The sequence below is a fragment of the Felis catus genome, chromosome F2 (genome assembly GCF_018350175.1).
Source record: "Felis catus isolate Fca126 chromosome F2, F.catus_Fca126_mat1.0, whole genome shotgun sequence".
In the NCBI taxonomy this organism is placed as follows: Eukaryota; Metazoa; Chordata; class Mammalia; order Carnivora; family Felidae; genus Felis; species Felis catus.
The window spans coordinates 22,309,386-22,334,844 of NC_058385.1; the positions used below are offsets into that span (position 1 = coordinate 22,309,386).

Consider the following 25,459-nt stretch of genomic DNA (forward strand, 5'->3'; position numbering starts at 1 on the left):
AATTCCAATAATTTATGTAACTACTCCATCCTCAAGAAGGTGGAACATCATTCCTTGATCTTTAAGTGTGGGCTGCTTAGTGACTGCCTTCCAAAAAGTACAGTATGGACAGGTGAGAAAATAGTAGAGAAACCTGACAAATAGTACCTCAGGCAGGTGGTCAAGAGCAGCATCCACAGTGATAAGTCATGTGGTTATTATGTAATGACAAGAATGGCATTTTAACTCTGTGGGCCTTCTTTTACCTCCTTTGGGATCTTCTTGCCTAAAACCCATAACCCCAGCCGAATCATGAAAAAAAAATGCAGAAAAACCCCCCAAAGAGTACATCATACAAAATGCCTCAAGATCATCAAAAATAAGGCCCCAAGTCTGGGGTGCCTGAGTGACTCAGTCAGTTCAGCATCAGATTCTTGATTTTGGCTCAGGTCTTGATCTCATTGTTGTGAGATCGAGCCCCGTGTCCGCCTCCACACTGAACGTGGATCCTGCTTCAGATTCTCTCTCTCTACCCCTCCCCCCTCTCAAAAGAAATAAATAAAGTTTTTTTTTTTTCAATAAGGGAAGTCTGAGAGACTGTCACAGCCTGGAGGAATGTAAGAGGATATGACAGCTAAAAGTAATATGGCGTCCTTAGTGGAATCCTGGAACAGAAAAGGGACATTACGTGAAAGCTAAGGAAATTTGAATGAACTTTTGACTTCAGTTAATTTTTTAAAAAATCTTTAAGTACCCGATATAAAAATACGAACCCAAATGTAGGGTATGGACTGTCATATGGTGGACATTTAATGTGTGTTAGATAAAGGAGTGTGGGAACGATTAGCCCTCCCTTACATTTATGTTCCTCACCCAAACACGTGTAGGGACCATAATAATATAAACATATATATCTATATCCATATATGTCTGTATATAGAATAAATACTAATAAGTAAAAGTAGATAAGCAATTATATATATTCTGGCTTTATTGGTTTGGCCTTGTTTTCAGATCCTGAGCCATTTATTTTTATTCTCCATCTCTCATTTCAAAAGAATATAAAAATGTCTACAAAGTGGTGACACAACTGTAGGCCTGTTGGCTTCTGCATTTCTATAAAGCTCAGAGGTAAAGATGTAGAAAAAACATTAAACCACTTTATTTAGACAACAACTGCCAAGTGTAGTTGCTGATTGCTTCTCTTAACATCCCAGTGACAAATGGCCAAACATTCATTCACATCTTTCCCGGGGATGCTGGACCCACCACTTTTCACAATCCCTGGCCACATGCAGCTCATTCTCTGTGTACTGAGGGACACAGATGGGTGAACAAGCAAGTCAGTGCACTGTAACAAACTGCACCTGAAATCGGGGAAGGCTTAACCAAAGAGATCTGATGCAGCTGGACTTGAAGGATAAGTAGGTGTTCAATCAGGAAGCATGACCATACTAAATGTTGAGGAGAGAGGGATGCTTAGAAAAACTATTCATTCTGTGCTTCTATATGAGGATGGGGCAAGAGAAGCTTAGGAACAGAATGATCCTGCTAAGGAAAAATTGAGGCAAAATGGCAGATTTGCTGAGGGTTGTTGGTTTTTGTGCTTCCTGCTCTTAGGTGAGGTGAAGAGAGTTTAGGATCTGGTTTACGACTACCTGAGCTTATAGCCCAGCCCTACTATTTATGATTAAGTGAGCTACTGGAGCTCTCTATGCTCCAATCCTTCCTCTGTCAGATGCGAAAATAATAGTGCCTACTTCACCTGGTGAGAGAATCGCGAGATACCATATATTTGGTCAAATACATGGAGTAGCATCGGACACATGAGCATTCAAGACAAGCTGTTTTCATATTACTGCTGTTTTTGACGATAATGCACGACAGTCCTACTGAGGCTGCATGGTCTCTCTTGGGTAGATATGTCTTCATTTTGGGACCTGCCACCAGAGGATCAGTGGGACCAGCCTATGGCTACAAAGAGCCTACTTTTTAGGCTTTACCTAAGCATTGAAAATGAATAATCTTTGTCATAAAATTCTATCCTTACTGAGTTAGATGCTATCTCTGTCATAAAATAAATTCCTACATGTTTTAGATCTAGATGACACACACATTATATCATAAAGGGTTACATATGAATTTCTAAAATAGATGGCTGTTAAATGCTCAGTGTCTACAGCCCTAAAGGAGTACATTATTGTGAATAACTGAATCTTCCAGAGAGCTAAGGGAGTAGTACCTCAAGATTCAAAACTTCTAAAACTATCAGTTTTGAAGGGATATTATTCTATATGAAATACTCCTATTTTGTCAAGCTTACTTTTTAATTTATCCTTTGAGTTACAACTCTAATTTGCCTGTAACATTTCAAACTCTAAGGGAAAACTCACTTTGGCCCTATTGCAGACTAACAAAGAAAATTTCATAATTATAAATTCATAGAAATAAGGGATGAAATAGAAACACATTTGAAAAGATACACAATTAAGCTAAAAATAAATAAATAAATAAATAAATAGATAAATAGATAGATAGATAAATAAATAAATAAATAAATAAAAGAGGAAAGGTCCTGTGCTGAAACAAAAGGGGAAATTAAGAGCAGAGCTCTGAACTCACTAGCCAGAGCAGCAGCATCCTGAGGAATGTGGAATCAGAGATAGAGGGAGGGTCTAGAAGCTGGGGTTCTATTTATTTATTTATTTATTTATTTATTTATTTATTTATGTGAAATTTATTGTCAAATTGGTTTCCATACAACACCCAGTGCTCATCCCAATTGCCCTCCTCAATACCCATCACCCACCCTCCCCTCCCTCCCACTCCCCATCAACCCTCAGATTGTTCTCAGTTTTTAAGAGTCTCTTATGTTTTGGCTCCCTCCCTCTCTAACCTTTTTTTTTTTTTCCCTTACCCTCCACCATGATCTTCTGTTAAGTTTCTCAGGGTCCACGTAAGAGTGAAAACATATGATTATCTGTCTTTCTCTGTATGACTTATTTCACTTAGCATAACACTCTCCAGTCCCATCCACATTGCTACAAAAGGCCATATTTTACCCACTGATTCCAGCATCAATTAGATTTCCAGGACTGTTTTCGTTTATTGGTTTGTTAGTTATTTCTTTGGAGAGAAATTGATACTAAAACAATTCTTTAATAAATTGCTGCACTCTTTATTTTATTTTTTAATGTTTACTTATTTATTTTGAGACAGAGAGAGAGCAAATGGGGGAAGGGCAGAGAGAGAAAGAGGGAGAGGAAGACAGAATCCCAAGCAGGCTTCGTGCTGTCAGCACGATGTAGGGTTGAATCTTATGGACCATGATATCATGACCTGAGCCAAAATCAACAGTCAGATGCTTAACCAACTGAGCCACCCAGGTGTCCCTAAATTGCTGTACTTATTTTGTCAGTTCCCAGAACTTAAAGTTTGGGATCAAAGAATATATACATTTTAGATTTTAATAACTATTACCAAATTGGTTGCAATAACAGCTGTAATATTTTATAGTCCCACCAACTGTGTTTGAGAATGTCAGTTCCATGTATCCTGGCCAGCCCAGAAGTTATTAATTTTTTCTATCTTTGGCATTCTAAACTACTGGGGTTTAATTTTGCATTTCCCTAACAGCTTTCCTATGTTCACTGGACATTTGTGTTTTCTTTGAGAATTACCTATTATTTTTAATAGATATAGATAGATATATAGATATAGATAACATCTTCTTTATCCATTCATCAGTCGGTGAACACTTGGTCTGTTTCCATGATTTAGCTATTGTAGATAATGCTTCTATAAATGTCAGGATGCATGTATCCCTTCAAATCAGTATTTTTGTATCTTTGGGTAAATACCCAGTAGTGTGATTTGATGGATCATAGGATAGTTCTATTTTTAACTTTTTGAGGAAGCTCCATATAGTTTTCCTGAGTGGCTGCACCAGTTTGCATTCGCATCAACACTGCAAGAGGGTTCCCCTTTCTCCACATCCTTGCTAACACCTGTTGTTTCTTGTGTTGTTGATAGTAGCCATATTGAGGTGATATCCATTATAGTTTTGATTTGCATTTCCCTTGTTAAAACTGGTGTTGAGGACCTTTTCATATATCTGTTGGCCATCTGTATATCTTCTTTGGAAAAATGTCTATTCATGTCTTTTGCCTACTTTTAATAGATTATTAGATTTTGGGGGTATTATCTATTTTATCTATTATCTACTTGGGATATAATCTATTTTAATAGATTATTCATTTTGGGGGTATTAAGTTTTATAAGTTCTTTATATGTTTTGGATACTAATAGTTTGTCTTTTAAGAAATTTATAAATTTACATCCTGATTCTTGTGTGTTTTCCAAGATAGATTAAGGGGTCAGATACTTGAGTTCTGCGTCAGTGAAATTTTGCTATGTTTATAGGCTGAGACACAATCTAAGCATTTTTAATTGCCTTCACTTTACAAATAAGTTATTTATGAATTGAGTTCTTAACAAATAAGTTATTTATGAATTGAATTTTTAAGGAAAATCATTTAAGCAAATGATTTACATTTTCATTTCAGACACACTTTAAGATGAATATTTAATAGCTCTACTTCTCTCATTTTCGCTTGAAGACCTTCTTTATGAGGCAGTTTATGATCTAGGAATAATGATGAAATGCAGATGGCACCCTCCCTATTTAAAAGATGTCCATCACTGAATCCTTAGTAAATTGAGTAATATTTTGTAATCAAATCAGTACTCCATATTATTCTGATTTCTGAATTCTAATCCGATATCACAATTTCTTTTCTTAAAAAAATTTTTTTTAACATTTATTTCCTTTTGAGACATAGAATGTGAGCAAGGGAGGGGCAGAGAGAGGGAGACACAGTATCTGAAGCAGGCTCAGACTCTGAGTTGTCAGCACAGAGCCTGATGCGAGGCTTGAACCCACAAACAGTGAGATCATGACCTGAGCCAAAGTTGGACACTTAACCGGCTGAGCCACCAAGGCACCCCATGATATCACAATTTCCTTTATTTGGCATTGCACTTTGTATTTTACTTTACAAATGTCAAAACAAGATATGCATGTGGTTGAAAAGTCAAACAGATTGAAGAGTCTGCTGCTGCATCTTTCCAACCCACTAGTTTGCTCTTTAGAGGCAACCCTATAAAAATGTTTGTTTCTAGTTCCTTTATGATGCCTCAAAAATCTCTTGTTCACTAATGCTCATTGCTCATTAGTCTTTGTGTTTTTACAACATTTTAGACAGTATCTACTGACTTCCTACTGATAAATGAAGGTTTACCTCATATATATCTCCCTACTTCACCTTCCCTTTTTCTTTACTTCCCCATCATTTTTCACTATTTACCCTTCTTCTAGTTGATACCTTTGCAATTTTAAACGGCTTGTTACATCTCCACTTCCTACCCCAACAACCACAGCCAGAACCTCTTCACCTCCACTATAAAGGATCAAGATATTGATACACCACTTTTCTACTATCCATCTCTCCTAACCCATCTCCTTATTTCATACCTTTTATATTATCAAGATGGATAACCTTTACATTCTTTCTTGTAATGCAATTAAGTTCCTGATTTGTCTGTGGGTTAATTTTTTTAACTGGAAGTTCAATGAACAATTTAAAGTTTACAGTATCATGAATATGTAAATTTTGTTTCCTGCAGAGCCAAGTTGTGTAATTGGATTACAATTTCATCTACAAATTCAATGTCATGAGCACTGTACCATTCAAAGGAAACACTCCTATAATCAGGTTCAAATGGATTCTCCTTTCTCTGTTCTGCCACGTGTCTGCTGTATTCCTAAGGTTATCAAAACTCTCATTCTACCTAATCCATTATATCTCCTTCTTTCCCTAAGTCTGGATTGGGAAACCTTGGTCCCTTGCTCGTACCTGGACTGGTTACTCCTTAAGTCTCAGTAAAACCCAGTTTGGGGGATTATACACCATTGATCTTCCAGTTTGGCACCTCTATCCCCTAAAGCCTATCTTGTCTTTTTTCTTGGTTTAGTTGCAACATGTCTTTAAATAACTGTTTAAAAATGGTGAGCATCATAGAAACAGACAGACCAATGGAATAAAGGAGAGAGCCCCAAACAAACTTTCACATACATGGTTAAATGATTTTTAACAAGGATGTCAAGATCATTCAATGGAGTAAGGACAGTCATTTTAACCACTAGTGCTAGGAAAACTGGATATCACATGTTGAAAATGAAGTTGGACCCTTACCTTATATCACATGCAAACATTAATGGACCAAAATGGATCAAACACCTAAACATAAGAGTTAAAACTATTAAATTTTTAGGAATAAACATACAAAGAAAGCTTCATCATGTTGGACTAGGAAAGACACCAGAAACACAGGCAATAAAAAGAAGTAGATAAACTTTATCAAAGTCAAAAGATTTAGAACATTATAGGGCCCTACCAACAGATCAAAAGGCAATCCAGAATGGAAGAAAAGATTTACAAATCATCTGATAAGGTGTTGATATCCAGAATATATAAAGAACTCCTAAACTCAACAACAAAAACAGCCCAATTAAAAAATAGGCAAAGAAAAGAAAAACAGAGACAAAACCAAAGATTTACAATAAAACCTTAAATTTCAAGATGGGAAAAAAATAGGCAAAGAACTTGAATACACACTTCTTTCAAGGAAGATACACAAATGGTCAATAAGCATGTGAAGAGATGCTCAACATCACTAAGCATTAGGGAAATGAAAATCAAAACCACAATGTGATAATACATCATACTCGCGGATGGCTATTATAACAAACAAAGCAAACAAAAAATAACATGTATTGGTAAGGACGTGGAGAAATTGGAACCCTTGTGTGTTGCTGGTGGGAATGTAAAATAGTGCAGCTGCTGTGGAGAACAGTATAGCAGTTCCTTAAAAAGAAAAATAAACATATAATTACCAGAAATTCCATTTCTGGGTATTATCTAAAAGAATTTAAATCAGGGACTCAAACAGACACTTGTACACCAATGTTCATAGCAGCATTATTCACAATAGCCAAAAGGTAGAAATAATCCAAACATCCATTGACAGATGAATGGATAAACAAAACGTTATATACACATACAGTGGAACATTAGCCTTCGAAAGAAATGAAATTTTGATACATACTACAACATGGATGGAACTTGAAAACAAGTGAATTAAACCAGACACAAAAGGTCAAATATTGTATGATTCCTCTTGGATGAGATCCCTACAATAGTCAAATTCATAGAGGTAGAAAGCAGAATAGTAGTTACCAGGGTCTGAGGGAAGGGAGTCAGGAGTCTTTATTGCTTAATGTGTATAGAGTTTCAGTTCGGGATGATGAAAAAGTTCTGGAGATGGAAAATAGTGATGATTGCACAACAAATGAATGTATTTTAACACCACTCAACTGTACACTTAAAAATGGTTAAAATCATAAATTGTACATTAGGTATATTTAACCATGGAAAAAAATAATATGGAAACAAGCTATTTAGAATAGTTTTTAAGTGAAAAAAATATTTTGACTTCTTCAAAACCTAAAAATCTCTTTAATTTTCCATCAGATTTTATTGACAGTTTAGCCAAGTATACAATTCTAGGTTGGAAATAGATTTTACTCAGAAATCCGAAAACTTTTTGCCATAAGAAGTCCAATGACAACCTGACTCTTGTTTCATTTTTCTCAGTTCTTACAAATTTAACATGTGCTCTTAAAATAAGACATACCTATTGAATGAGACCTACCTATTAAAGACCTAAGAAATTCAAGGTGGACTTTTCCTTTATGTTTTTAAATTACAGGTTAAAACGGGTCACCCGGTGGCTCAGTCAGTTGAGCATCGGACTTTGGCTCAGGTCACGATCTCATGGTTCGTGAGTTGAAGCCCCATGTCAGGCTTTACGCTGACAGCTCAGAGCCTGCTTTGGATTCTCTGGCTCGCTCTCTCTCTGCCCCATCCCTGCTCATATTCTCTCTCTCTCCCTCAAAAATAAGTATACATTAAAAAAATGTATAGATAAAGCTTCAAGCTTAAGTTATAGGCATATGATCTGTTAAGATATCCAAAGATTGAGGGAGCCTGGGTGACTCAGTTGGTTGAGCGTCCAACTCTTGGTTTGAGTTCAGGTCACGATCTCATAGTGGATTCAAGCCCCGCACTGGGCTCCATGCCGACAGCGCACTGGGACTCTCTCTCTCTCACTCCCTCTCTCTGTGCCTCTCCTGCTTGCTTACTGTCTCAAAAATAAATAAACATAAAAAAAAAAAGAAATCCAAACATTTGTTATGGTATTTAAAAATAACTCATTCTCACAAACTTCAGAGTCTGCAACTAAGTGACCACAGACATCAAATTATTAAGAAAAATGTTCTATACTTATTCCAATAAGGAGTTTGAATCCTATATGGGTATTTATTTCTTTTTATGCCATGTTATAACTTAGAAATAGTGAAGCCCAGGGGCACCTGGGTGGCTCAGTTGGTTAAGCGTCTTGACTCTTGATTTTGGTTCAGGTCATAATCTCAACAGTTTGTGAGGTCAAGTCCCACCTCGGGCTCCCCACTGATAGTACGGAACCTGCATGGAATTCTCTCTCTCCCTCTCTCTCTCTGCCCCTACCCTGCTTGTGCATGCACATGCTCTCTCTCTTTCTCTCTCTAAATAAATAAACTTAAAAAAAAACCTTTTAAAAAAAGAAATAATGAAGTCCTACTGCCTAAACATGCACTATAGATCTAGATCTAGATAGATATAAAGATATATATATATATATATATATATATATATATATATATATCTCCTAATATCTATCTATTCTTTCTTTCTATATCTATCTACATCTTAATCTAAAAAATAGCATGAAACTAATGATTGACTGTAAAGACAAAAGCACTGTTGGGGTTGATTTTATCAAGAGAGACTGCACAATATCTTTTGATACTAGACATTTAATTAAAAGCCCTATGTATTTCAATTTTTCATTTTTTTCTTACCTTAAATGGGAAGACTGTCAAGCCTGAGGGCTTAAATACAAACCAGAAATAATTAAAGTGTATAATCAAAGCTAGACTTTGAAGTAAGCTTTTTTCATATCCTTATGCTCTGAGTTCATTTTCAGTAAAAGGAAGGCTAGTGATATTAACTTAGCTGGGCTATCCTCTAAATATCCTATATGCATAATAGACATTATAATCCAGACATTTATAAGCTTATTTCTTTATATAACACGCTTTTGTATTACTTATTGTTACCAAAGAAACATAATCTTCTTTTCTGCAACCAGAAAGTCAATGATGAATACCCCTAAATGATACCAAGGAACATAAACCATTTTACTGATTATTACTTGTTCCTTAATTCTGTTTACAGTTTGTGGGTATTTTCAAATTGTTGATTTCTGAATTTGAATTGAATTATCTTTGCTTCATAAAATCATACAACGTTTGGGGCCTGATTACCATTGCATCTAACATCCCAGCAGCACGGCCAGCTAAGATGCTGCTGTCCACTGTTCCCGTGCCTGAATGCAGAAACAGCAGTGTCTCCATATGGGGGCTTCCTCACTGCCATTCCCTTGTTCATCCTTTGGGCTCCAAGCAAAATGCATGGTTTTGTTCGGCAACATTCTGTTGGATTTAGTTTCATTTGATGTAATGCTATTACTTTTTTTCTAGTGGTCGATGTTGTCTTACACATTTAGCAAACAGTCAAATTACATTAGTTTGTTTTATGGAATTTCTGCCTGCTTTTGCAATCTGTCAGCACTGAGAACAGGGAAAGAAAAAAGGACAAATGACAGTTAAGTGTGCTCATCTTATAGGGATCACTGCATTTGGTACTGTTATTTATATATGTATTTTTTCTACCATTAGCCCTCCTCTGAAATGGGAATTCACTCCATTACTTAGTTGTTTAACTCCCATCCCACCATAAACGTAGACCCACATCTTATTTTTTTGTGGGTCTGGCGTTATAAACCGTATAGTATATTTCACCAAATCTAAAGAATACTATAATCTAAGAAATAGGACACATATGTCACTTTTAATATTTTACATTCATGCGGTACCTCATATCTTATGAATTATATTTTATATATTTAATCACATTTGATCTTCAAAGAAATTCCACAAGAAGAAAATTATTAGTCTTATTTTACAGATGAGCAAACAGAAGCTCAGAGAGTAAAGGGATTTGCCTAAGGTCACACAGCTATTGATTTTCAAGGCCAGGAAGTTAGCCTAGCTTTCTGACACCAAGTCCATGCTCTTGCAAATATCTAGCAACTACTCTTCTTTCCCTCGGTTACTTCTCACATATTACGATGGGGACAAGTTAAAAGGAGAAGTTGCCTGTCAGGTCAAGTGTTGCAGCATGTCATATATCAGACTAGGTGAGAAAAACAGCTCGTAGCCTGACAGTCCACATCTTCCTCAGTCTTGTGCCAACTTCCCTTGTCAACCTTACTACTCTCTATTCTCTTGGATATACTTTTGGTCTAGTGAGACTGAACAACTTCTTTTCTAAGAAATGTTAAAAATTTAAATTGTTAAAAAAATTTGTTATCCGTTAACTCTGACCAAGTCCCCACTATAAGCTACTTGGAGACACAAAGGGAAAAGAACTCACAGTTATTGAGAGCATTCTGGGGTTGTTATCTGTCCATATGTTATCTTAATTAACCTTTAATACAACCTTTTAAGATAGGTGTATTCTCTTCCTTTTTGCAAACAAGAAACCTGAAACTTAGAGATACTCAGTAACTTCCCCATCCTCATGACATGTTTTGAACTTCATAGATTATTGTAAGTTCAGAGCTAGTGATTTTTAATTTTTTCTTTACCAAAGTTCTCTTGTTTATCACCTAATTAGAGAAACAGATGTCCAGTGAAACTCTCCTTGAAAAGTATTATGAGATACCACTTAATACATATGTTACATTAGAAATCCAATGTAATATCTGACAGATTAGAGTATATCTGTTCTAAATGCTACCATTTTCTAGGAAAAATGAGTTGCAGATAATGTGGTATAGCTTAGGAGAGAACAAAAGCTCTTCAACGAGGCTTCAGGGAGTAAGTGGGATTTTTCCAGACTTCTGATTGATGGAGAAGGAAGGAGAGGGTATTTCAAGATAAGAACATGGTGTGGTTGGAAGAATGAACTGGGAAAGGCTGAATCTCTGAGGGAAAGTGACTAATGGAATGTGTGCGGGGAATGAGTCAAATTATGGAAAGGTTTGAACGTCAGACTAAAGGGTTGGACATTTATTTTACAGGCAGCAGGGAATGATCTTGGAACCCAGGTTGATAGTAGTGTTTGAGGAAGGTGAGAGTGGGAAAGTGTTCATACTGGAGGGAATACTGGAAATGGGACAGAGTATGAGGCAATGTGTCTGTGCACACGTACAAGACTAGGTCAGAAGCCATTATGAAAGAAAATTCATAGTACTTGGTAAGCAGCTGAATCATAGTACTTGGTAAGGAGGGAGCAAGCAATGTGTTAAGATGGCTGCCAAAGCTTTGATGCAGACAATGGAAAGAATAGTAGTACCATTTCGCAGGCATGGTGATCAAGGGGAGGAAATATGTCAGATGAATTAATTTGAAGTCATGACAGTATATCCAAGTGAGAAAGTCCAATACACAATTAGAGATGTAACACTAATTGCAATGATAAAGGATAGGAAAATGTGGCTTTAGATGTCATCTACATATGGACAAAAGTCTTAGGAACAGTACTGGTCACCACAGTAGGAAAAGGTAGAAGCATCAGGGAGGTGGGCATGGCCAACCTTGCTGGCTTTCCTAATTTCATCATTTCCATGCAATTTTCTAAGGGGTAACCCAACTTGTAATAACCCAAATTATTACACATTTTTTAGCTACTAAAACCACTAGCCAGGCTGTGATATATATAAAATTATTCATACAGTGTGATAGTGGGAAGGAAATAGGGAAGGAATATCCAATAGGAACACTGAAAACTTTGCAAAATCCACACATTTCTTAAGGAAAAAATGCATGACTTTGTATAGAAATCATTTACTCTGAGATAGTCAAGTAAGTTTTCATTTGGACAGAAGACTTATTAGAATTTCAAATCTCTAAATCATAAATAACTTCGGGATATAGCAATGGAACAGGCAGTCCAAATATTTAATAAAGTCAATGTTCATTACTTCATATAACTATATTTTCAACATAAAATGGGTCCCCAAGATAGGTAATGTGCCTTATTATTTAAATGATCAAAGAAAGTATTACAGTTCTTACGTGCTCATTACATTAGCAAGTATTATTAGGAAAAAAGATCTAATGAACTTTTTTTTAAGAATGTGAGAAAAGTAGCTCTTTATCATGAACAAGTTATATTCTTTAAGTCTACGTATCTTTTTTGTTTTATTTCACTTTGTTTTGTTTTAAAGAGGGGCTTACTATACTTAATACTTTGAGAAAAACTTTCTGTATCCTGTAAAATGATGTTTTATTTATTTTTTTAAAGTTTACTTTTGAGAGAGAGAGAGCATGAGGGAAGTGCAGAGAGCTGTCAGCACAGAGCCCAACACGGGGCTCGATCTCACAAAATGTGAGGTTTTGACCTGAGCCAAAATCAAGAGTCAGATGCTTCCCTGAGTGAGTCACCCAGGCACCCCATAAAATGTTTTAAAAATAGAAGGTGTGTAGGGGCGCCTGGGTGGCTCACTCGGTTAAGCATCCGACTTCAGCTCAGGTCATGATCTCACAGTTTGTGGGTTGTTCGAGCCCGTATGGGGCTCTGTGCTGACAGCTCAGAGCCTGGAGCCTGCTTTGGATTCTGTGTCTCCCTCTCTCTCTCTCTGCCCCTCCCCTGCTCATACTCGGTCTCTGTCTCAAAAATAAATAAAAACATTAAAAAAATTAAAACAAAAATAGAAGGTATGTTTATCTTTAACTTCATTCTTTTATTGTACCTAAGTCACTGATTATAATCTCAATGTTATCTCCATTCATACTGATGTCATCATTCTTTAGACACAGGATTTCTAGATCTGTTTCCTCATCTTTTACTCTAATAGTACAATTTAAATGTTCCTCTTCCTATTTTTCTCTTTCATCATTTGTGTTACTCTTTTCCAAATTCCCTCTAATCTGGCCACGTTCCTCTGGTAATAAAGTGTATGGAGTGGACTGTAATTTTCCGGTCAAATCTTAACGGAGTCATTTAAATGTCAACAGCCACATTTTTCAAATGGGAATGCCAGGAGTACTTTATAGTTCTGCAAGCCAAACAATAATATTATCTATGGGCACTCAAATCTCATGCCTCAGGGAGTAAACTGGAGAGTTTGTAAAGAGAGAGCAAAGTGTTTTTTCCTTCTTGGGCATTCACATTTTAACTAATTCAATTTATCCACTTGGATTTTAGTGTGTGTGTGTGTGTGTGTGTGTGTGTGTGTGTGTGTGTGTGTGTGTTAGTTTCCAGTTCTACAACTATTGGTAATTGCCATAGGCAATATACAAAATTACATAAGCCAATAACCTTACATTGAAAGTCTTGTGCCTGGAAACTCTCTTGAGCTTGTAGTTCTTAATAGGTAAATTTCATTTGATGTATTATACAGACACACGTTCTTCTCCAAACAATAATTTCATGATATCCTATATGGTGCCCATCAAATTTTCAAATAAACTTTGTGCAAAATGATGAACTTTCAAGATTTATCATGGGAATGTAAGAATTAGGAATGTTTTTTAATTAATAAAATCTGTGACAGAGAATATGATGGGCCTTACACTAGATTGCTTTTGTGTCAATTATTATCAAAGGCAGTTGTCACAATTACTGCATTGAGTAATTTCAAATTTTCAGTATAAGAGGATGACACACTCCTCTCTGTGTGTGCTACGACTGGCTACCCACTCCCCCAGGTACCAGTGATGCACACCCCAAACTATATCAGGGGCTTGTTTGAGAGGTAGATACAAGTAGTGATTATTGAATGCAGGTGAGATTTCATCTCCATGCTCCAACTAGCATTAACCACAGGAGACATGTGGTTTTGACTCTGTTGCTGTTGTTGGGAGAGGTTACTTTTCTATTGCCCTCACTTTCTTACGTGGTGGAAAGGAATATGATTGGAGGAGTCACAGCTAACTTAAAGCTCATGAAGACGTGCTTCTTTAATGCTGCTAACAGCTCTGTCAACACAGTGTCAGGTGAACTGATCAACAGCTGGGGCAGTTGGGGGACTCATTTGATAGCAGGAGCAGAGAGTCCAATTAAATTGCTTTCATGCCAGTTAGATTGATTTAAAAGACTGAATTTCCATCTCCTTTCCCATGAGTGATTATCTCTATGAGCAACGTGATTAGCTAAATCAAATATGAAATATGACAAACTCTAAAACCTACTTGGGTCTGGTTTAGAAGAGGTGGTGGGGGGAGTAAAAAGTAGTTGTCTCAAAAGTTTCATTTCTATATTTTACATTCCAGTCAAAATCACTGGTTCTTGTGTTCTAAAACATGCCTGTGTTGTTGAAACAGGGTTTCGTTATTTTTTCATTGAAAAAGATTATATTAATAAATAGAACCAAACATGTAAAATGCACGTTGACAATATTTAACTTCAAATAATATATATGACATAATAATATATGTTATATGAAGTAAAATAATGAATATGTGTCATAATTAACATATATATTCAATTCCATAAACTGAAAATTTGCTGGTAATCAAAGAACCTGAAGGTTAGAGTTATTGAGAAAAAACATTCTTTCATTTCTGTAATATGTTTTAAGGAAAATGTGCTTGTATTTGAGTTTCTATCCCTTCTCATAAGTGTCTATCAGTTTTCACTCATTATGTCTATTCATTTTTAATACTAAATGCTTTTTGGTAATTACTGTGTTAAATTCTTGATATAATTTTACTGAATACATAATGCTAGGGTGCTTTTTAAAAGTTCTGATTTTACATTTATTGCCATAATATAGTTTATTTAGAACAAAACATTAAAGCATGGCCCTAATTAGTAGTGAGAAATGATCATTTTAAGGCTACAGACCCTAGTAATGATTAATATTCCTACTTGATATTGCAAAGAAGGTTTTACAAGTTCACGAGTGCCAATTACCAGGAAGAGCAAGAAATATGGCAGCATTACTCTTTTGTCATTTTGAGAAATCATGGCCCTATTAGAAGTATGTCTCTGTTGAATGTACTATCAGCTCAGACTTTATTCTCAGAAGGGAACAAAGGCATTGTTAGGGTATCTACCACAATCTAAACCCAATTGCTTTGTTGAGTCCTGGGTCCACATGGAAAATTTTCAGAAAAGACTATGGGTAACTAATTTAATTTTGCTTATTATAGTTGTGATCTTGGCTTCTGACGGCCATGGTCCTTGCCTGGCCATGAGGGACATGTTACATCATTATATCCACTTTTGGCTTCTAATGGGACTGAGAATAATGCCCTTGTATTTGCAAAGAGAGCTCTTTTCACATGTGGCTGCACTTGCTCTGTTATTGGAGATTATTCCATTTCCTATTTATCCAAACCCCAGATTATGCTAAGAGTTCCAGAAGCTTTCTGAGCCACCATGCTGGCGACATGTTCACAATATTCAGTCCTTTTGGGTGGATCATGGTTCACACAGGTACCTTCTGTATGTAAGTCTGAAAGCCTTTATCCTAGTCCATGGCAACATGCCTCATCCCAAATGTACCCAGCCTTGTCAGGTCAAATCTCAGGAAAATATCATGCAGACAACTAGTGAGTTGGGAGGGGGGTGGGGGGTGGGGATCAGCATCAATGTACCTGTTGGAAAAACAAAAGGTGTATGTCCTACCTCCATCCCCCTTCAGGGCCAGCATCAAATTCTTTTCTTCTCTTTATATAGATTGCGTTTGGCAGCTCCCACATTTACCTTAACCAGATTTCCATCCTGTAAAGTAAAAATATTTCATGTAGTATTTTCCCACATGAACTTGAGACAACCTAGTGCAGCAGACAGAAAGGTAGTATCAGTGTGGAGTGAGGCAGAGGGAACATAGCCTAAAATTTTAAGGTCACCCTGCCTCAGTCACATTCCAATTCTGACAGTGTGATCTTAGACAAATAATTTAAATTCTCTAGTTCAGTTACTCCTTTATTAAATAGGCTAATAATGATGGTACTCAAAGAACTATTATGGATACTGTATATATCTATGTGTGTGTGTATACACATATATATATGTATGTATACACACACAAACTATATATATATGTGTGTGTGTGTGTGTATGTATATATATATATATATATATATATATATATATATATATATATATAAAGAAGTTAGCTCAATGCTAAATTCTCTAGTTCAGTTACTCCTTTATTAAATAGACTAATAATGATGGTACTCAAAGAACTATTATGGATACTGTATATACCTGTGTGTGTGTGTGTGTGTGTATATACATATATATATATATATATATATATGTATATACACACACACACACACACTATATATATATATATATATATATATATATATATATATATATACACACACACACACACACACACACCTGTAAAGAAGTTAGCTCAGTGCCTACCACGTAGGAACGTCTTGGTAAAACTTACCTGGTATTATTACACAGCATAAATACGTAACAGATGTAGGACTGAGATCTAACCAGAAATCCAGTCCTTGTTTCGTCATGTCTCAGAATAACACAGTTACATTTTAAATCCTAAGAAGCATAGTTTTGAAATTTGCAGTTCACTGGCCCCAGAAAACCCTCATCCTAAGCCTCTTAGATTTCTAAGAAACTAAATTCCAGACTCATGATGTCTGGAAGTATCACTAAGGACGGACTCAAACACAATACTTACATTCATACTACTAAATGGCAGAAAATGTTGTGTTTAAGCATCTGGCATTTTTCAAAAAGTTCATGCTCTGTCCAAGAACTGCTTAAAAAAATACAAATACAGTCACTCAGAGCTTATCTCTTACTTTAAATCTTCAAAGGACAGCCAAATCCGTCTCAACTAAATTCAAAAGAATCAATGAGATAGTACTTATCTTCTCAATGAAGAACACACAGACAGCTCATTTATTTTTCAAGCCTTCACTGCAACGTGCAAGTGTAGGATTTCTGCAGCTGCTAAGATTCTGAGAGTTGCTCTAAACTATCCCAGCTTTTCTACATTTTCCTTTAGAAGGGCAGAAGAAGGCATATTAGGTCTAAGAATGTGGTAAATTCCACTTATTCTTCAATGATTGCTTTCTTGTATGACAATAAGCCCCAGTGTAGTATTAGCCCCCATTTAAAAAGAAAGTATAGTCTCAATCTATGTATACATTTGGTGTGTTATTAAAAATGTAGTATCCTCATGGTGCTGATATTTAAATAAGATTAATATTCACCTATCTTTTGGTAGAATCAGGTTATACCAAATAAAACAAAACCTGCCCCTCAAACTCTTACAGATAATTTCTTTAGCTTATTAATGTATATCCTTCCAGAATACATACACACACACAAACACAACACATACACACACAAACACACACCATAAATGTTTGTAAATTTTCCCCTTTAATAGGTTTGCATCATTTTAAAATATTGTTCTGTTTTTAAATTTTTTTAATGTTTTTATTATTTTTGAGAAAGAGAGCATGAGAGAGGGAGGGGCAGAGAGAGAGGGAGACACAGAATCTGAAGCAGGCTCCAGGCTCTGAGCTGTCAGCACAGAGCCGGACACAGGGGCTCAAACTCATGAACTGAGAGATCATGACCTGAACTGAAGTCAGACACTTAACTGACCGAGCCACCCAGGTGTTCCTTTAAATATTGTTCTTTTAGAACTTGTTTTTGATTTTACTTTATGTGTCATATACTTCTTTTCGTCTGACTTTTTAAAAAACTGTAAACCCAACTCTAATTCTTTAGTCTTCAAAAGCTTGTAAATTATTACCTTTATGATTTTAACATTTTAAAATATTTTCATTCGGGGCGCCTGGGTGGCTTGGTCGGTTAAGCGTCCGACTTCGGCTCAGGTCATGATCTCACAGTCCGTGAGTTCGAGCCCCGCGTCGGGCTCTGTGCTGACAGCTCAGAGCCTGGAGCCTGTTTCAGATTCTGTGTCTCTCTCTCTCTCTCTGCCCCTCCCCTGTTCATGCTCTGTCTCTCTCTGTCTCAAAAATAAATAAACGTTAAAAAAAATTTAAAAAAAAATTTTCATTCAAGCCTTTACTACTTTATTCTAATCTATATAGGCTCTCTCTGTAAGTCAATTTGCTAATGAAATTCCAACTTGAAACACATTATAGTCAGTAATGATGTTATTCAGATTATACTAAATATTTTTCAAATACTGTATTCAACGAAAAATACCAAAAACCTATTATGCTTAATATTTTTGTGTATATAAATATATATTTCAATACACCAGCATTATGATATATGAGGAAACACTTCGTCTAAATTTTATCTGCCGATGTGCATAAGACTACTGCAGGTTAAACTTATATTAAAGTTATTTCACCAAGCATTATGAGGGAAGCATTTTGACACACAAAACATTTATCCTCTTTCATATTGATATAATTCCATCAAAACTCAAGGTAAACCAGAGAAACTGAAATATAAGTGAAAGGAATGTTTCCATAAATATCAATAAATGGAAAAAAAATGGCTTAAGGGGCAATGTGAAAACATGTCTGACTTTTCAGGTAGATCATTTTCATTTTTGGTTTGGAGAACAACTGAAAAAATATATATATACTAAGGCAGTAGAACAATGTGGTAACCAACACAAGAGTCTTTGCAGCCATCCAGAAGCCAGGCTGTGCTTGTGGAGAATTCGGTTACTCCAAACAATTTGTATGCGGGGGGTTATTCTCCATAACTCATTTGGGTCATGAGTAATTTAGTAAGCGGAATTAGATTTGATTTCCAAAGACTGTTTTTTTTCCATATCATTGCATAGTTACAGACACAGTTCAGGTATGATGGATATGCTACTCCCAACACCCCACTTCCACAAATGGACATAGCAGCAATGTGTTTTAGCCAATAGATCATTTGACCACTTGACAGATGATCGCTTAGTCGGAAAATGAATTTGGATTTCTAAACTCTAATGGAAATTCAAGGTCAAAAAATTTTTAACAAATACTTGTCAAATTTTTAAATTCTTACTGAAGTGACCAGTAATGTTGATGTAGGGCAGTAAAGTTAAGGGGATTTTCAACACCTCTAGAATTTATGAAAGATTATACCACTTAAATGTAGGCACACCTGAAATCAATCTTCAGCAGTCTTTCTAGACTTAAAATATTTTATAAATTCTCATTTAACAAATATCACGTGCCTGAAAGAAGTTGCAAAATAAATGTTTGGTGGATGAATAGGTATCTCTTACGTGTGTGGCTTTGGGTTAAATGTAAGGATTGCAAACAAAGTGATATGGAATCTATCCTGGAGGAACTTAAACAGTAAGACCTGTACAGGGAGAGTACCTATATTCTGTAGAAAGTGGAAGGCCTTTAAGAAGATAGCTCCAACCATGTGCTGGAAATCAAAGGCAAAGAGTCGGAGGAGGCAGAATTTGAGGTGGGACTTTAAGTGCTGGAATGATTTTGGATGTGAGACCAGGAGAGGGACGTGCTAGAAGGAGAGATTTCTGCGTGCAAGGGCACAGATGTGCAGACACTGGTAGGCAAGGGGAAGCTAGGGAACCTTTGGGATCAGGGAAATGAGATGGTCAGGATTGTGCCTGGGGAAGACTAATCTGCAGAAAGCACATGAGAGGTATGAGAAGGTGAAAAGACTGTAGGATAAGGAGTGGAAATCCTTCAGGTCCCTGGAAATGTGGAGCTGAAGCTTGGAAACAGGTCAGAGTTGGCAATAAAGGTGTGGGAATCTGGGAGTCGTCTTCCTCTTCCTAATGTTCACACTTGAGAAGCCTCTGGAAGAGCAAAAGGACCAGGACAGGTCCTGGGTGGAGGGTGGTGGCGTATGTAGTACCGACTTCTCTGCAAAACATCCTGCCCAACATCTGGCACCTTGGGGGGGAAAAACACCCAGAGCAACGTAAGGCCTGTGGAGAGTTGAGAAATCAAGGTGTAGAGATAGACGATAGTGCATCCCAGCATGTCAGGGCTACTAAAACAGAGAAGCAAGGTCTAAGTGCGATATATTTAAAACGGAGTGTGTTTGGACCCTCTTCAATAACCATCTTCTTGGCCTAAAGAAACTCCGAAGGGAGTCCGGCTTTAAATATACTGCCATGGCCTACATGCTTTTAAAAGGGTGTTTTAGGCAACTTTGTTTGCCTAACAGCCCCTGTAACCGTACTCACTAAGAAGCATACAGGTCGGGAACCTGGAGAGCCCAGTGATGTTATTATTGAAGTCCATCCTGTCTTTACCGCGTCCTTAAGGTAGGGAAAGGTCTGGGTGTCCACCAGGCGGCCTCGCCAAGGAGGAACTTGGCACTAATTCTCCAGATCGCAGGGAGAGCGGGCAAAAGAAAGAAAACCAGAGTACGAATAGCGCCCCCGTGGGAAGTAAGAGTTAAGGCTGCCACCAACCCACCCGGCGTTCACCTCAAACCCAGGAAAGAGAGATTACCGGGGCTGGCGACGGCCCTTGAACCGAGATGTAGGTGCTGGGAGGAAAGTCAGAGCCTGTCTGCGCTCTCGGGTAGCCCTGCATTCCTCCGGGAAAATACTCCGGGCCGTATCACTCAAGGGTCATCTCTCCTCGCCCCAGGTCCCCGGGGTGGGCCCCGGGTCAGTGTCGCGCGTCAGGGCGGGCGCGGGGAGAGCCCAGCAGCTGAAAGTGCAAGGACCCAGGGAATCCCGCGAAGCCACCAGAGCGCTTCTCGGCGGGGCACCCCGGGCTTTCCCCGCCGCCGGGTGCTCTGCGCCCGCCGAACGCGGACCCTCCCGCTCCGCAGAGCCGGAGCCACAGAGGGAAGCAGGTGGGTGTGGAGCCGGGCCCGCGGCCCGAGGGAGCAGCGGGCGCGCCCGAGGAGAGGGAGGCGCCCGCCGAGGTGTGGGCGGTGCCCGCCTGCCCGCCCGCGCCCCGGCCGCGCCCTGGGTTCGGGGGCGCTGTCCCAGGCCGAGCGCACGGCTCCCGCGCCGCGAGGCCGAGCCTGGGCATCCCTGGCGGCGCCCGGTCGGCAGTACAGCCCGCCACACGGGCCCGCCGCCCACCTCGAGAGGCGCGAGCACCCCGGGGGAGGCGGAGGAGGAGGAGGCGGAGGCGGAGGCGGTGGAGGAGGAGGAGGAGGCGGCGGCGGCGGCCGCTTCAGCCCGCGGGTGCGCGGAGCGCTGGAGGAGGCGGAGCGCGAGGCGGGGTGGCCGCGGGCGGGTGTGCGCGCCGGCCCGGCGCCCCCGAGCGCCCTGCCTCGCCTCCAGCGCCCAGCCTCTCCCCGGCTCAGCCACAGACACACACCCACCAAGCACCCGCCACCCTCCGCCCCCGCCGGCCGCCGCCGCCTCTCCGCCCGCAGCCCGAGCGAGCGGCAACTCTCCGGCCCGCGCGGCTCGCCTTCCCGGCTCCTTCCGCGCGGCGAGCTCAGCCCCGCTCGATTTTTCCTTTTCTATCCCAGCCCTTTGCTTTCTGGGCGGCGGCGGCGGCAGGGGGATGGGGGCCCGCGTGGGGAAGGGGGCGAAGATCGATGAAGATTATTGTTCTTTCTAAGGATACCTTAGCTTCCTCCCGCCGCCTCTCCGTTGAGCTTTCCTGCCAGAGACCGTGAACAGAGTCAGGGATGTAAGGAGAGGGGGAAAAACGCCAGGAGCTCCAGCCAGCCGGGGAGACCCTCCTCTCCGTGGAGGGGAGGGGGATTTCCAGCGACAGATCATTGGCGAAGGGGACCGTCGCAGGGAGAGGAGCCCCGGAGGGAGCGGGGAATCCCACAACCCTTTGTGGTGCCCGAGCCCGTGCCGCCTGCTGAGCGGGGTCTGTGGGAGCTAGGTAAGTGAAGGGGGCATTGCTGCTCCCCGAAGGGGTCTTCCTTTAAGAATGGATCATCGCGGGCAGCCTAGCCAGACTTGAGTTGCTAAAGGAATTGGAAACTGCCATATGGCGCCGAGTGGACTTAAAACACAAAGCTGAAGCTGACTTCGCCCTGAGAGGGTTGTTCGTGTAAAGGCTCTGTCCCCGTGGGGAAGGCGCTCCAGTGTTAGCCCCTGGAAAGGTTCTGAGCAGCCTGCCTGGGAAGGGATGGGGAATGTTATTTCTAGGAGACGAGCTCTTGTTGCCTTCTGTTCATTTGTTGGTAAATGCCACACTCACACGCACACACTTGTGGGACCGGATTTAGGGAGTGTGATGTCTCTGATGTATGAACAGTACTCAGAGCACAGAGACATGCATGCATTTTATCCTTCAAGAGGTGCGCGTTCTCCGTTCTGTAGCAAGGTTCCCAAGAGGGAGAACGAGTCTCTAAGGAAAGAGCTTCATGGCTGTTTCCAACACACTCTGCTAGGGGACTTGAGAATACAGTTGCCCTGAATGGCACCAAAAGACACCGACCATTTCCCTCATCGTCTGCTTCCAGTGCTTAATGACCTTTTTCAAAATAGTATGCCGCCATCCATTTTCTCGAATTATAAGCACTTTTGTGTATTCATTCATAAAAATCGTCAGTGTGCAATATGCACAAACATGCCATTTATACACCATTTGTGACTGCCCGAGCGATTTAATAATAGATACAAGATTGCCCTGAAAAATTTAGGATGCACAGATGTACACTGGGTTTATTTCGTGCAGGTTCAACCTTCCTTCTGATCAAGTTATGCAATAATGTCAATATTTTAAATAGCATTTCGCATTTCTGCTTTTGCACTGGTTTTTAGATTTTGTTGGGATTTGATTTTGTAAGCTCAGCTCAAAAGAGAAATAGGAATTTGTAATTGTTATTAAATGTGTAGCATTGTGTGCAACAGTGGTCTCTTGGTATGTTTATCAATAACCATCAAGTGAGGTATTGCATTTCACAGGACAAGAGAAGGATAAATTCTGGTCAAAAATCTAAAGGCCAACTTGTCAATACTGCGTAACTTGCAGGAAAGATTTTGAAAAAAGAGGGTAACATTTAAAAAATATATCTATGTATAAAATAAAGTTTTACTTTATTTCACTGTTTAGAGAGAGAGAGAGAGAGAGAGAGAGAGAGAGTGTGTGTGTGTGTGTGTGTGTGTGTGTGTGTGTGAATAAATACAAAGTTGTCCAAAGCTTACTTGTAAGACAGGACTACGATGGAGAGGTATCTAAATTAAAGAGTTCTTGATTCTTAAATTAACCAGTACTTAAGCAGTTGAGTAATTGGGCCCATTATGTATGTGTATGTGCATTTAATTGCTGCTAGAGGTGGTGTTTTTAATGTAGGGTGTAAAAAATGTGCTTTCTTGTGTGGCCGGGTAGACTTTCTGAGATTATTGAGGATACAGTGTATAAATAACTTTCTTCTCCACTGAAAAAAAGTATCGTCTTCACCTGAAAGAATGAATATGCCTCCACAAAGTAAATACTATAATCCCCTCCCTCTTGCTGCCAGGTTCAGACCAGTTGTTTACCACGAATAGAATTGTGTCTAATGTAGTCTTTTTTCCTTTTCTGGCACCGCTCAGACTCTTGGAGAAAGGAGTGAATCAGTTGGCAGTTCTCTTTGCTTTCTTCCCCCTTTTAACCTTCACCATTCCTTCTGCACGGTGGTGCTTCCAGATCTCTCTCATACACAAACACACGCACCAACTCCAAAAAATAACTCCACTGCCTGCCTCTTTGAGAATTCTAGCATCTCTCTTTTCTTGCTCTCCTCTCTTTTTCCAAGTAGAACCACTCGGTGTGTCAGGTGAAACTATTTCCAATGTCACTTTTCTCCCAAATCCCACAGTTTAGCTGTCCAGGCATGCATGTTTACTGAATATTCAGATGGGATTAGTGAAATAGGTCCTTATCTAATCCTTCCTGTTTGGCATTTAAAGATTCTTTGGTGATACCATAGAGCAACTGTGAACAGGGACCCATGCTTCTGATTTCCAGGATGGTGACAAAAAGTGAGACAGCTAGGAAAATACAGTGGCAGGATATGCTTTCAGTCACATTTCTTGGCAACTCAAAATAATATCTGCCCAGGTGTTTTTGCATACCTGCCTGCACATCTGTGGAAAATCTTCATTAACCATTGAAAAGAATTTTTTTTTTCTTGAATTTATATCTGGCATTTTGAAATGGTATTCTAGAGAGACTGGCATGTGTTGTATACACATTATGAAAGTGGACCAAATTACTGGTAAAATCTCAGAAAGCTACAAAATCTATTTCATTCTAATCTAATGCACTTTTCTTGATAAATTATAAAGAAGTAATTAGATATTTGAAGTGTGCTATCCCTTAGAGACTAAATGCCTTAAAGTTGATAGGGCATTCTTCTCGTGTACATTTTAAGGTAAATACATAAAGTTAAGATACTCTGTTTACTTCAGAATGTAATATTCTTTGGGATTTTCCTATATTCATTAAGTAGGTTTTGCATAAAATCACTATGACTGTTATTTTCACAAAGGCTTCACAGAGAAGAGTAGACATGCATTATAAGTGATATTTTTTAAGTTCAGTAGTTTTTCAGAGTAGTTTTTAAAGTAAGAGCTTATGACCTTGTTATTCTTGAAATGATAAAAGTTTATAGAGCAGCACAGTCTTACATTTCCTGGTTATATACTACAAGTATCTTCATACTTCTAGGTCTGTAGCCCATTCTTGTTCCCTGGTTGTTTCCTTTTTGAGTTTCCTGAATATATATTCCCACTGACGCTTTATTGCAAGCCCCAGCTTTTGGACTTGCTTTTGATCCAGTGTGTGGGATCAGAGGCTCCTTGGCCTGTATAAGCCAACCTCTACCATGTTATCTTTAAGGGAAAAGTACCTGTTCCTGTAGGTTAAATTGTACCTATCTCTACTGTGATTTAATGTCATGTATCTGCTCACTAACTCATGCATTAATTCACTTATTACTTATTAAGTGTGTATAAGGAGAAGAGTGCTTGATGAGAACCAGTACAAAACAGATAGAAAACATAATCCCTGTTACTCAAAGATTTTTTACTGTGTTGAGAATAAAACTTGAGTACTTAACTAGTTGAAGAATTACAGAATTCAAAATCAGGTATCTCTGGCATACACACATGCATTTAACAATTTGATACTTAATAAATTAATTAAGGCAAATTCACAAAGAGGATCATGAATGCATTGGGGAATTATTAAAGAGTAGTAACAATAACTTTTATTAAAGTGATTACATTTTAAATTGAAATTAAATTAAAACATTATTATAAATATTTCTATTATATTTTAATAATTTTGTTATTTATATAAACAAAATGAGTTTATTTTTACTGTTATTATTATAGTAAACACTTCAGCCAGGAAATGTTTTCAGTGTTTTAC

The 25,459-nt window shown here is 38.7% G+C and overlaps 1 protein-coding gene across 2 annotated transcripts in view; it reads left to right on the plus strand.

Moving 5' to 3' along the window:
• The window catches only part of KCNB2 (potassium voltage-gated channel subfamily B member 2), a 623,843-nt gene that overhangs the window by 215,776 nt on the left and 382,608 nt on the right, over positions 1–25,459 (plus strand). Inside the window, exon 1 of one of the 2 annotated variants that reach the window (XM_011291354.4) lies at positions 21,710–21,976. The exons of the other annotated variant lie outside the window; for it this stretch is intronic. The gene's annotated coding sequence lies outside the window, so the exon portion shown is untranslated. Of the gene's footprint in view, positions 1–21,709; positions 21,977–25,459 lie in introns of those variants that run through there. 2 annotated transcript variants of the gene reach the window in all.